Source organism: Triticum dicoccoides, chromosome 2A, assembly GCF_002162155.2.
Source record: "Triticum dicoccoides isolate Atlit2015 ecotype Zavitan chromosome 2A, WEW_v2.0, whole genome shotgun sequence".
In the NCBI taxonomy this organism is placed as follows: Eukaryota; Viridiplantae; Streptophyta; class Magnoliopsida; order Poales; family Poaceae; genus Triticum; species Triticum dicoccoides.
This window is the reverse complement of record NC_041382.1, coordinates 562842620-562856088: the sequence shown is the minus strand read 5'-3', so window position 1 is coordinate 562856088 and position 13469 is coordinate 562842620.

Here is a 13469-nt window from a genome sequence, read left to right as displayed (position 1 = left end):
TCATGATATGTGTAGGGCGACGACCGAGGTTGAGGCCCTTAAAAAGTCCCTGGCCGAAGCCGAGGGGAAAGCCATCAAGGAGCAGGCCGCTCGCAAGAAGCTTAAAGCCCGACTGAACGAGGTCCAGCAAGGGCTCCAAGACGCTGTGAAGAAGTATGAGATCCTGGAGGGTGATGTTTCGGCTCGAGAGATTGAACTCGCCAAGGCTCGTCAAAGCGCGGAAGCGGCCCGGGTTGAAGCCCAGGGTGCCCTCCAGGAGATCCAGGAGGCCAAGAAGATCGCGGCGGGTAAGGTGTTTAGTATGCAAAGCAAGTATGTGAAGAAGACGTATTTCTTACTAACTCGGATTCGAAGTTCTCCAGGGGCATTTGCAGATCTGCCACGCAATGTGTCCGACGCCGTGGAGTTCTTATGAGCCGACGAAGGGAGCTCGACAGAGAAGCTGTTCTGGTCGCAGTACCTTGTGCCAGAGCATCCCGTGCCCTTCACCGATCAGCTAAAACAGCTAGTTGAGCTGCATAGGGTGGCCGAACTGGCCATGAAGGATTTGATAATCCGGCTGTGGCCTGCCGAAGCTATGCCCGACAGCTACTTCGGGCTCATGAAGCGGCTGGTGAACACCTGTCCTCGGCTGGACGTCGTCAAGCGATCGGCCTGCATTGAAGGTGCGCACATGGCCTTTGCCCGCATCAAGGTGTGGTGGGCGAAGATGGACGCTGTCAAGCTGACGACCGAGGGGCCGCCAGAGGGCAAGGAGCACCGCACACCCGAGCAATATTTTGCAGATGTCCTGGAGGGGTATCGTATTGTAGCAACGCAATGTGCGCAAGACATTATTTTCGAATGAATACATTCATGTTGTCTTTGCCTTGTATGAGGAAACAAAATCATTATGTAATATAATGTTTTGTTAAAAATTTCTCCTCCTGTGCGGCCGTGTTATGTGAAATCTAAGAGTTGGCCAATCGTCGGCTTCTGGCCCCCATGTAGGAAATACGGGGGTGTTCAGGATGTAATCTAAACACTCTTGATCCAATTGTTTGGTCCTTGAAGTAGGTGTTTAGCACGGTGAACCAGGCAATCAGACTATGCGGCTTTAGCACCCTCACTTAGCCATAGGAGTTTGACAAGTAGAAATATAGGCTCAGCCCCTAGTATCCGAACTAGGATGCTGCAAACACGTGATCGGGTAAGTACCAATCCCTCGCATAATGCGGAAAAAAATCTCTAAGGATTTGAGACCTCCGAAGAGCTGACCGGCTCTCGCTGTATCATGACAGTCAGTTTTCGGCTTTCTCTATTGAGGTGCTCACCCGGGTAAACCAGGGCACAATCGCAATAGTTCTCCCTTTACTACCCTAGCCGATACAGCGGAACGTAAGGTAGCAAGCATAGGAGCCGGGCAACCCAACTATTGACCAAAGACATGATTCGGAGCCAATGCATATAATGCTAAATTCGGGGTGCCAAACTGTACTGTAAAAATGTTCGGACTTTTGTTGCCATGTTGTGGGGCGCTATGAAGCCCCTGGAAAATTGGAACACACTAGAGCGTACGGGTGTTATCTGATAGAGTTACGAGAAAAGGAAAGACAAAAAGGAAGAAAAAGAAGAACAGGTAGTAAGCTATAGCCGTAAAATTTGGGCCGCAAACTGTTTCTATTATAATTGCATTGGTTTATTAAAGCACATTTATACAAGTAGTGCAATAAGCAGAAGGTTATTGATGATGCCTTAACCAAGGGAGAGCTGCGTGTGGGTCCTGAAAACAGGTAAAGGGATCATTAAAGAAACTAGCTAAAGATTCCCCAGTACGTCCATGCTTCTTGTCGTCTTGGTGTTTTTATCCTTCGAAAAGAATCGATGGTCAAGCCGTCAGGAAAGGCCCGTGAAAAAGAAAAAAAAGAAAAAAGGGGGAGATAGTGAGATTATGTGTGTTCGGGGCGGTCGAGCCGTATCGCGGATCACAAGCTGATTATGCTTCCATCCGTGTCCATGGTATTTTTAGTGCATAATTATGTATGCACGGTACAATGGCCGCCACTTGGTCAGGACTGGGATGAAGGCCAAATTGCTAGTCAAGCTCTTGATGAGCCGAGTTGTCCTACTGCAGAATGGTTCAAACTCTCTTGGCAGTGTCCGGGTGTCGGCCGCCGAATTGAGGTTCTGTTTGAAAAGGCCACCCTGTACCTCTGCCGTTAAGGCAGGGTGTGCTCCTCGGTGCGGAGGGAGCGTTCTGCGTTTCCATTGACTGTTATGACGCGGCGTGGTCTAGGCATCTTGAGCTTGAGATAAGCGTAGTGTGGCACCGCATTGAATCAAGCAAATGCGGTTCGTCCGAGCAATGTGTGGTAGCCGCTGCGAAAGGGGACGATATCGAAGATTAACTCCTCGCTTCAGAAGTTGTCCGGAGATCCGAAGACAGCCTCTAGTGTGATTGAGCCCGTACAATGGGCCTCTAAGCCCGGTATGACTCCTTTAAAGGTGGTCTTTTTGGGCTTGATCTATGATGGGTTAATGCCCATTTTGTGCATTGTATCCTGATAGAGCAAGTTGAGGCTGCTGCCACCGTCCATCAGGACTCGTGTCAGGTGGAACCCATCAATTATTGGGTCCAGGACTAGTGCAGCTGAACCGCTGTGACGGATACTGGTCGGATGATCCCGGCGATAAAAAGTGATCGGGCATGACGACCATGGATTAAATTTTGGGGCGACTGGCTCTATCGCGTAGACGTCCCTGAGCGCGCGCTTGCACTCCCTCTTGGGGATGTGGGTACCGTACATCATGTTCACCGTTTTGACCTGAGGGGGAAATTTCTTCTGTCCCCCTATGTTCGGCGGCCGGGGCTCCTCCTTGTCGTCTATGCTTTGCGATCCCTTATCCTTGTTTTCAGCATTTAACTTGCCGGCCTGTTTAAAAACCCAACAATCTCTATTGGTATGCTTGGGTGGTTTGTCTGGGGTGCCGTGAATCTGGCACGGGCGATCAAGTATGCCGTCCAAGCTAGATGGGCCTGAATTGTTCTTTTTGAACGGCTTGTTCTGCTGACCGGACTTAGAGCCACTGAATCCGGCATTGACCGCCGTATCCTCGGTGTTGTCATTGTCGTTTCGACGCTTGTATCTGTTGTGTGAGACTTGTCTTTGCTATTTTTAGCTTCAGGTGTGCTGGCGTCGCTTGCATTCTTTTTGCTACAGGCCAGCCAACTATCCTCACCCGCGCAAAGCGTGTCATGAGTGCCGTGAGGGCCGCCATGGACTTTGGCTTCTCTTGGCCAAGGTGGCGGGCGAGCCATTCGTCGCGGATACTATGTTTAAAGGCCGCTAGGGCTTCGGCATCCGAACAGTCGACAATCTGGTTTTTTTAGTTAAGAACCTAGTCCAGAATTTCCTGGCGGACTCTCCGGGCTATTGAACTATATGGCTTAAGTCATCAGCGTCCGAAGGTCGAACATATGTACCTTGGAAGTTATCAAGGAAGGCTTCTTCCAAGTCCTCCCAGCTGCCGATGGAATTTTTGGGCAGGCTGTTCAACCAGTGCCGGGCTGGTCCTTTGAGTTTTATGGGAGGTATTTAATGGCATAAAGGTCATCGCTGCGGGCCATATGAACATGGAGAATGAAGTCTTCGATCCATACCGCGGGGTCTGTGGTTCCATCATATGATTCTATATTCATGGGTTTGAACCCTTCTAGGAATTCATGTTCCATGACTTCGTCGATGAAGCAATGAGGGTGTGCGGCGCCTTTGTATCGGGCCGTATCGCGAGTGTCTCTGATGGAGTCCGTCTTCGGCTTTCAGCCCGCGCATGACTAGATTTGTCACGTCCGAATAGATGGCCGTCGTCATGTGTCGGGGCACGTGCTTGCGATCTGTAAATCGACCTGGTATGTCCTGTTTTATTGTTCAGGTCATGCCGAAGGTCATATGTATGACCGTGAGCTAATTTACCTCTACCTTTATGATGAGGCGGAGCGGGCTGGTATTCAGCTTGAGTTGCCGTTTTATCCCGACCATGTGGTGGTCGGTCAGCCGCATTGCGCGATGGTGGTATGTGTTCCGGCGCCTTGTCGTCGAACTGAGGTAGCAATTTGCGCTTCAGGTAGCTTTTGGCTTGGCGCTTGAGGCCGTATTCTTCGGCTTCTAGGACTTGGGTCTATTTATCATTGAGCAGATCTTGGTCAGCTTGAAGCTGATGCTGCTTCCTTTTCAGGTTTCTTGCAGTGGCTATTAGCTAGCGCTTGAAGCGCTCCTGCTCAAGAGGTTCCTCAGGCACGATGAAATCCTCAGTGCCGAGGCTCGCCTCATCCTCAAAGAGCGGAAGATAATTACTGTCCTCCGAGTCCTCGTGCATGGCCTGTTTACTAGGGCTAACCTGCCCATCTTCCCATTCATCATGTTCAGTAGCTGCGTCAACGGGGTCTTCGTTGTCTTCGGCACCTTCCGGAGTGTTATCTTCTCCTGTGCCGGTGTTGCTGTCTTTACTGCGGCGTGACTTAGAGCGGCGCCGCTGACGTCGGTGCTTTGATTGTATCTCAGGAGCTTTATCCTCAACTGGATCTTCCTTGTCATCGCCGCTATTATCCTTTGGTGCATCCACCATGTATACATCATACGAGGAAGTGGCCGTCCAGTGTCCGGTGAACGGCGGGTTCTGGGCCTCCTCTTCTCTGGCATCGTCGTCCATACCATCAATGTCGTCGGAGCCATAATTGAGCATGTCAATTAAGTCTTCGACAGTGGCTATGAAGTGGGCGGTGGGTGGGAAGTGAAATTCTCCATCATCAGCCTCCGGTTCGAACCGAACACAATTCGGCTGTGAGCCCCCCGTTAAAGACAGTGCTCTTAACGAGTTTGGCATGTCGCCCAAAGGTGAGTGCTAGAAGATGTCTGCGGCGCTGAATTCGGTGATCGATGACCGATCATGCTTGACATGCGCGGATGCACAAGGTTCGGAACCTGTAGCCGGAGACGAGTCCGTAGTGAAGGAAATATGCCCTAGAGGCAATAATAAAGTTATTATTTATTTCCTTATAATCATGATAAATGTTTATTATTCATGCTAGAATTGTATTTACCGGAAACATAATACATGTGTGAATACATAGACAAACAAAGTGTCACTAGTATGCCTCTACTTGACTGGCTCATTAATCAAAGATGGTTATGTTTCCTAACCATGAACAATGAGTTGTTATTTCATTAACGGGATCACATCATTGAAAGAATGATCTGATTGACATGTCCCATTCCATTAGCTTAGCACCCGATCGTTTAGTATGTTGCTATTGCTTTCTTCATGACTTATACATGTTCCTATAACTATGAGATTATGCAACTCCCGTTTACCGGAGGAACACTTTGGGTACTACCAAACGTCACAACGTAACTGGGTGATTATAAAGGAGTACTACAGGTGTCTCCAAAGGTACATGTTGGGTTGGCGTATTTCGAGATTAGGTTTTGTCACTCCGATTGTCGGAGAAGTATCTCTGGGCCCTCTCGGTAATGCACAGCACTTAAGCCTTGCAAGCATTGCAACTAAATGAGTTAGTTGCGGGATGATGTATTACAGAACGAGTAAAGAGACTTGCCGGCAACGAGATTGAACTAGGTATTGGAATACCGACGATCGAATCTCGGGCAAGTAACATACCGATGACAAAGGGAACGACGTATGTTGTTATGCGGTCTGACCGATAAAGATCTTCGTAGAATATGTAGGAGCCAATATGGGCATCCAGGTCCCGCTATTGGTTATTGACTGGAGACATGTCTCGGTCATGTCTACATTATTCTCGAACCCATAGGGTCCGCACACTTAAGGTTACGATGACAGTTATATTATGAGTTTATGCATTTTGATGTACCGAAGGTTGTTAGGAGTCCCGGATGTGATCACGGACATGACGAGGAGTCTCGAAATGGTCGAGACATAAAGATTGATATATTGGAAACCTATGTTTGGATATCGGAAGTGTTCCGGGTGAAATCAGGATTTTACCGGAGTACCGGGAGGTTACCGGAACCCCCCTGGGAGCTAAATGGGCCATGATGGGCCTTAGTGGAAAAGAGAAGAGGCAGCCCTACATGGGCCGCGTGCCCCTCCCCTCCCTTGGTCCGAATTGGACAAGGAGAGGGGGCCGGCCCCTCTCTCTCTTTTCCCCCCTCCACAAGTCCTATTCCAACTAGGATTGGGGGGGGGGGTGGGAATCCTACTCCCAGAGGGAGTAGGACTCTCCTGGCGCGCCCTATGTGGCCGTCCAACCTCTCCCCCTTTGGTCCTTTATATACTGAGGCAGAGGCACCCTAGAACACACAAGTTGATCCACGTGATCTATTCCTTAGCCGTGTGCGGCGCCCCCAGCCACCATAGTCCTCGATTATATTGTAGCGGTGCTTAGGCGAAGCCCTGCAGCAGTAGCACGTCAAGATCGTCACCACGCCGTCATGCTGACGGAACTCTTCCCCAACACTTTGCTGGATCGGAGTCCGGGGATCGTCATCGAGCTGAACGTGTGCTAGAACTAGGAGGTGCCGTAGTTTCGGTGCTTGATCGGTCGGATTGTGAAGACGTACGACTACATCAACCAAACGCTTCCGTTGTCGATCTACTAGGTATGTAGATCATACTCCCCCTCTCGTTGCTATGCATCACCATGATCTTGCGTGTGCATAGGAAATTTTTTGAAATTACTACGAAACCCAACACGTAGCTCCGGTGACATAGATGTCACTTGAAGTTAAGTCTGTGTGCGGCTCCAACGCCACTGAGTCTGCGGCTTCCGCGGCAGGGTTGAGCTTCTCGTCTTTGGATGGCGCGATCTGTTCTGGATCTATGGCCAGAGCAGCTACAGGTACTATCTCTTGCATAGGGACCGATGACAAATTTACGTCATGTTCATCATGGTGGCAGGGAGTGGCTACCGTGGTCTCGAATCCGTCGAAGATCAAGTCTCCACGGATATCTGCGACGTAGTTCAAGCTTCCAAATCTGACCTGATGGCCAGGGGCGTAGCTTTCGATCTGCTCCAGATGGCCAAGCGAGTTGGCCCGCAGTGTGAAGCCGCCGAACACGAAGATCTGTCTGGGGAGGAAGACTTCCCCTTGGACAGCGTCGTCGTAAGTGATCGAAGGAGCCATCAACCCTCTTGACGACGGCATAGTGGAACTCTCAATGAAAGCACCAATGTCGGTGTCAAAACCGGCGGATCTCGGGTAGGGGGTCCCGAACTGTGCGTCTAGGGTCGATGGTAACAGGAGACGGGGGACACAATGTTTACCCAGGTTCGGGCCTTCTCTATGGAGGTAATACCATACTTCCTACTTGATTGATCTTGATGAATATGAGTGTTACAAGAGTTGATCTACCACAAGATTGTAATGGCTAAACCATAAAAGTCTAGCCTGACTATGATTATGAGTATATCTCTACGGACCTAGCCCTCCGGTTTATATAGACACAGGAGGGATCTAGGGTTACACAAGGTCGGTTACAGAGAAATGTATCTTCATATTTGGTCGCCAAGCTTGCCTTCCACGCCAGGAAGAGTCCCATCCGGACACGGGTGGAGTCTTCGGTCTTCGTATCTTTACAACCCATCAGTCTGGCCCATCTCCAATAGGCCAGACACCTGAGGACCCCTTAGTCCAGGACTACCTCAGTGGGCGGACACGATTTGGGCTTGGACGGGCTCCGTTGTCACAAGGTATGCGACGGAGGAATGGACGACTGCTCGAACGCTCTCAGTGATTGCCAGCTCTTCGGCCGTGGGTTGCCGACCGTTCTCGGAGAAGCTTCGCTCGATTTGTGCGGTGATCGCCAGGAGCTGGGCGTGGGCGGCCTCGACATGGTCATGGGCAGCCTCCATCAGGGTTAAGGCCGCCGCTGTAGAACAGACAGCTGCTGTGCCGCTCTCGCCAGTTGCTATCCCCGAGGCAGATGTTGCTGCCGCCACCTAAGAAGCAACAACGGACGTTTGGGCTGCCTTTGCCTCCATCATGCACCTTGTTAGCATGCGCATGGTGGCTGCAGCCACGCTCTTGCCGGAGTGGGCCACCGAAGTTGCCCTCACGACAAGGGTCCACGTGCCCATCTTTCACCGGCGATGATTGAACAGTGAAATGATATATGGGGAGCGAGCTAGTGTGCTTGAGACGCCGGCTGTGGACTGTAGCCGAAGTGCCTTCTCGCGTAAGCCATAGGCGTACTATACACCGACGGTGCTCCAAGATATTTTGTACTACATCTCACACGGTTACTGATAATAAACTATGTGCGATCTACTTGATTTTTCATCTTGATTTGAATTACATAATGGGGTCACATCAGCAATGGATGATGTTTGAATTGCTAGACCTTTTATCTGGAGTGAACATGCAACTATATGTGTGTCGTAAAAGAATTGGAATTATTCATGGTTCGTTTGAACATTTTATACATTAAGTTGGTTTTCTAGCCATTTCAGGTGAACAATTCAAATTTGAACTACATGCACATGCTCCAGTGCATATAAATTGGTTTAAAAAAATCAAATCTGTGTCCTTGGGTGCATGCTTAGGTCCCATGCAAGAAATGGGAATGAATTTCAAACACTAGGGCACCGTTATTGCTGGCAAAACATTGAGATGCCTGGTTTTTAAATTCTAGTAAATCAAAAACTTGTCTGAAATTTATGAAACTTGGCATGCTATCATGGAGCGGCATCACATGCTGTGGTAAATTTTTTGTCCCATTTGGGGCAGGTTTGGGTATATGCTTCTCACAAACCAGAGCTTCTCACAACAAGCATGATGGTTTTCGGTAGGGAATGTGCCACCTTGGGGATGAAACGATATCCATTGCCTCTTATTGATTTGAATTTTTTTCTTGTGTCAACATAGAACAACAGGAGTGCTGTGTGAATTTTTGTGATTTTTTGGGGTTCGTTTGGACATTTTTATGCATTAACTGAGTTTTCAATGCATTTTATGTGCATAATTCAAATTTGAACTACATGCACATGCTCCAGTGCATATAAATTGGTTGAAAAATCAAATCTGTGTCCTTGGGTGCATGCTTAGGTCCCATGCAAGAAATGGGAATGAACTTCAAACACCGGGGCACCGTTGATTGCCGGCAAAACATTGAGATGCCTGGTTTTTAAATTCTAGTAAATCAAAAACTCGTCTAAAATTCATGGAACTTGGCATGCTATCATGGAGCGGCATTAACATGCCGTGGTAAATTTTTTGTCCCATTTGGGGCAGGTTTGGGTATATGCTTCTCACAAACCGGAGCTTCAAGCATGATGGTTTTCGGTAGGGAACGTCCAACCTTTGGGGATGAAACGATATCCATTGCCTCTTATTGCTTTCAATTTTTTTTCTCATGTCAACATAGAACAACAGGAGTTTTGTGTGAATTTTTGTGATTTTTCGAGGTTTGTTTGGACATTTTTATGCATTAACTGAGTTTTGAATGCGTTTTATGTGCATAATTCAAATTTAAACTACATGCACATGCTCCAGTGCATATAAATTGGGTTGAAAAATCAGATTTGTTTCCTTGGGTGCATGCTTAGGTCCCATGCAAGAAATGGGAATGGATGTCAAACACCAGGCCACTGTTGATTGCCGGCAAAACATTGAGATGCCTGGTTTTTAAATTCTAGTAAATCCAAAACTCGTCTGAAATTCATGAAACTTGGCATGCTATCATGGAGCGGAATCAACATGCCGTGGTACAAATTTTGTTCCATTTGGGGGAGGTTTGGGGATATGCTTCTCACAAACTGGAGCTTCTCACAACAAGCATGATGGTTTTCGGTAGGGAACGTCCCACCTTTGGGGACGAAACGATATCCATTGCCTCTTATTGCTTTCAAATTTTTTTCTCGTGTCAACATAGAACAGCAGGAGTGTTGTGTGATTTTTTGTGATTTTTCAGGGTTCGTTTGGACAATTTTATGCATTAACTGAGTTTTTAATGCATTTATGTGCATAATTCAAATTTGAACTACATGCACATGCTCCAGTGCATATAAATTGGTTAAAACATCAAATCTGTGTCCTTGGGTGCATGCTTAGGTCCCATGCAAGAAATGTGAATGAATTTCAAACACTAGGGCACCGTTGATTGCCAGTAAAACATTGAGATGCCTGGTTTTAAAATTCTAGTAAATCCAAAAATCGTCTAAAATTCATGAAACTTGGCATGCTATCATGGAGCGGCATCAACATACCGTGGTACAAATTATGTCCCATTTGGGGCAGGTTTGGGTATATGCTTCTCACAAACCGGAGCTTCTCACAACAAGCATGATGGTTTTCGGTAGGGAATGTCCCACCTTTGGGCACGAAATGATATCCATTGCCTCTTATTGCTTTCAATTTTTTTTCTCATGTCAACATAGAACAACATGAGTGTTGTGTGAATTTTTGTGATTTTTCGGGGTTCGTTTGGACATTTTTTTGCATTAACTGAGTTTTCAATGCATTTATGTGCATAATTCAAATTTGAACTACATGCACATGCTCCAGTGCATATAAATTGGTTGAAAAATCAAATATGTGTCCTTGGGTGCATGCTTAGGTCCCATGCAAGAAATGGGAGTGAATTTCAAACACGAGGGCACTGTTGATTGCCGGCAAAACATTGAGATGCCTGGTTTTTAAATTCTAGTAAATCCAAAATTCTGTTAACCATTCACATGACGCCATGTGTCTTGGTTTTAATGGCTGTAGGAGGTGCCGTGCGGACAACTGCTTGACCTTGACTGAACGGGAGGCATGCGAGCGCCGTCCGGTGTGCAGGCTGAACGGGAGGCGTGCAACCTGTCCTCGAGTGCGCAGGCTCATTGGGAAGCGTGCGAGCTGTACACTACGTAGGCTCACTGGGAAGCGAGCCCTTTAACTTCCATGGCCGCCCGCCTTGCCCGCATCCTCTCCATTAATGGCGCCCAAGCCGCAGTCTAATTCACTTTTTAAATATAAAACACTCATCGCAAACGTTTTAGTTAGACCACCCGTATGCAAACCGACAACTTCACTAGGAAGCCAAGAGAAAATGTGCCGAGCAGGATTTCTGCAGCTCTTGATCGCAAACATTTTAGATAGAACACCCGTATGCAAAGTGAGAGAAGCGCGAGATTTCTGCATCTCTTCAACGCAAACGGTTGTTTTGGATGACCCGTGTGCAACCATGTACAAACAATGTGGTAAGATTTGTCAATCCTTGTAACACTGCGATTTGTCAAAATATAGAGCTAAAAATCACTAGCAGTATCTAATTTTTGCAACTAAAATTCAGCAATTAAGCATGGATTTCATTCATAGATTAAGCAGTCGTTCTTAATTTATACAAACAGTTCAACTCGACAGCTGAAACGACCAAACTTTTCCCCAATTGTTGCCAACCACGTACTGAAATAACTAGTTCAACTATATATACTAGCTAATTTGAAGTACGATGTATAGTTCCGCCACATCTATAGTCAGATGAACTGAACAAAATAGCCCCTAAATACTACTACTACCGCGGAGGGGCTTTGCACTACTTCCGGCTGCCTCTCCTCTGTCAAGCGCGCTCAGTAAGTGGTGGAGGAGGAGGAGCCTACCAACGAGCTGGGCAACCACAATGTGGTGCCTACCGCTAATGCAGCTTCAGCGCCGCTCACCTTGAACGCCCTCTGCCGCTCCAGACGACCCCTCTCAAAGCGGTGGTTCTTCTTGTAGATCTCCTGATTCCTCGCCTCTGAGGCGGCGTGTGCTGCGACCACTGCGGCGGTAAGGCTCTTTGCGTGCTCGACGAGGCGCTCCTCCTCCTCCCGCAAGAACTCGGTGTAGTGCGCAAGGTCGTTGTCGCACGTGCGGGCATCCACATTCGCCTCCCGCCTTCGGGCAGCAATAGCGGAGCGGGTGATGACCCCGGCGGTCGACGGTGGGCTGGCGGCCACGGCGGCCGACGACGGGGTGGCGGGCACGACCACCACCTCTCGCCTTCAGGCCACGGTGGCGGAGCGGGTGATGGCCATAGTGGCCGGCAGTGGGGTGGCGGCCACAATGGCCATCTCCCGCCTTTGGGCCGTGTCGGCAGAGCGGGCGATGGCCCTGGCTTTCGACGGTGGTGTGGCGGCAACGGTGGTCGGCAACAGCTGCCGATGGGCACCAGCGGCGGAGTGTGTGGTGGGTGTTCCGCGCACACCCAACAGGGACGACACACGCACTACACTACGCTAGGGACTGCGCCGCCGCCGCGGTGTAGCCTCCCAGCTGGAGCTGTCCTCTGATGACGGCGGAGTGGCTGAGCGACGACGACGGACCGGTGCCATTGGCGAATGTAGGAGAAGCAGACGAGATAAGCTACAAGGATGGAGGGGAAAATGCGATGCATGACTCGCCGGCCGTGAGGGTTTTTATAGCAGGCCTATAAGCATTGGGATTTTGGGGGATTTCACCGAGTCGGGCGGGAAGCTTGCGTGGGAACCTGTGAGGTTGCGCAGGAACGGGCTCACCGACGATTCATTGGCGCCACTGTTTGGCAAAAAGAACGCCTCCGCGCGCTGCGCAAGCTTGCATTGTAAGCCGTCTGCGGCAGCGGGGTGACAAGACGTGCGAGAGGAGGACGAAAGGCCACGTACACATACGGTTAATAAAAACGTTTGCAATTTAATTACCTACTATACCACCATCCTGGTTTATAAGTATGATTTAACTAATAAAATACGAATGCATGTCACCAAAGATTATATAGTTGGATTTGTATTTGAACATACTTTCCAATTATATAATTTTTAAAACATGCATTAACATTTTGTTGGTTAAATTTGAGGGCAAAGTATGTCACGGAATATAAAGGAGACTATAGACTAGACGGAGGTGGTACTACACGGCCACTCTCTACGCAGTGACGCAACTGTCGGCCGGCTTGTAGGCGACCATTTCCTGCGTGTTCAACTGCTCTATGCGTGTGGTTTCTTGCGGTTCAGACGGCCGCGATGCGCTCTGCTCGCGTCCCTCCACGCGCGCTCTGCTCTCGCGTCCCTCCGGGTGCTCTGCCCACGTCCCTCCACGTGCGCTGCCAGTGTTTTGAGCCTGCGCACGATCACGCACGTTCGTGTGCAAGCGCTTGCGCCGGGCGTGGCGTGACGATGCAGTTACCCGCTGCAAAAACTGCCATGCGGACGCGCCAAGAATCCACGCCACCTAGACCCCTTTTATTCCTGCGGCCATTTACCTTCATCTCTCGTGTCACACAACATAATAAGCACACCCACGAGGACACATACAGAGAGGACATCCAGCGGTTCCAATGGCGCTCCCAGCGGCCGATGACGACAATGGTGGGCAGTTCACCACGCATCACGTAGTGGACACCCACGTGAGGGGGAAGTCCCTCTCCATGGTGTACACGAATGATTTGGTCTCAGTGGAGAGCTTCCATCCAAACTATGGAGCAGTTCCTTGCCGAGGACAAGTACCGAGTGG